We start from the raw sequence: 949 nt of genomic DNA on the forward strand, positions 1-949 counted from the left end.
AATTTATAAAGTACGAATTAACAGAAACAGTATGACTTAGATTCCGTCTTTCCGAGACAGGAATCTAGTCACGATCTCGACTTAGATTTCCGAAATGGATCTAAGCCGGATCGACGCCTAATGTTCCCTTCCTGGGAACGCATCCTCGCAGTCACTCCCCTCCAGTGACTTACCTTACTTACCTACCAGACGTCCGGTCAGCCCTTCGACCCGTCTGGACCTTTCGCCAGCTATCCGGTCAGCCCGTCGACCTAGCTGGACTTCTTGCCAAGCGTCCGGTCAGCCCGTCGACCCGCTTGGACTTCTCGCCAGCTATCCGGTCGGCCCGTCGACCTAGCTGGACTTCGTGCCAGACATCCGATCAGCCCGTCGACCTATCTGGACTTCTCCTGCACACTCGATCAAAGTGTCAGACAACAACAAAACTAACTTAACCTATTTGTCATTCATCAAAACCTAGGTTAGACCGTTAGTGCTACCCTCACCAACACTTATCTTGTATTTTTCCTTGTTCACTCCCATTATATAAGGGAGGGACATCTTAGTGTAAAGCAACTTAATTTTTGGTGAGATTGTGTGCTCTCTTAGTTCTTGAAAGAACTTGCTGAACATATCGAGTCTACTCTTCTGGCGTTCAACCCATCGAAACTTATCACCCTTAGGTGTGGCGTTTCATTCCTTCGTAGGCTTGGTTCGTGCCAATTCTTGGTTACAGGTCAAGGCTCACACTCTTGTCGTTTAGTTCTTGGGGTTCTATCCACCTTTGTTTCGGGTTCCATCACATTTCTTGGTGGGGTTCGTATCAATATCCATACTACATATATATGAGACTTGAATGCTAATTCAGCTCATCGAAGACTAAGCAGGATGACTTGCTCTTGGTCAAACTTTCTTCAATGGTAGCTTTGACCTTCACATCTTCAATTAGCACATTATGTGCTTCCTTCAT

This window comes from Zingiber officinale, chromosome 3A (genome assembly GCF_018446385.1).
Source record: "Zingiber officinale cultivar Zhangliang chromosome 3A, Zo_v1.1, whole genome shotgun sequence".
Taxonomy (NCBI): domain Eukaryota; kingdom Viridiplantae; phylum Streptophyta; class Magnoliopsida; order Zingiberales; family Zingiberaceae; genus Zingiber; species Zingiber officinale.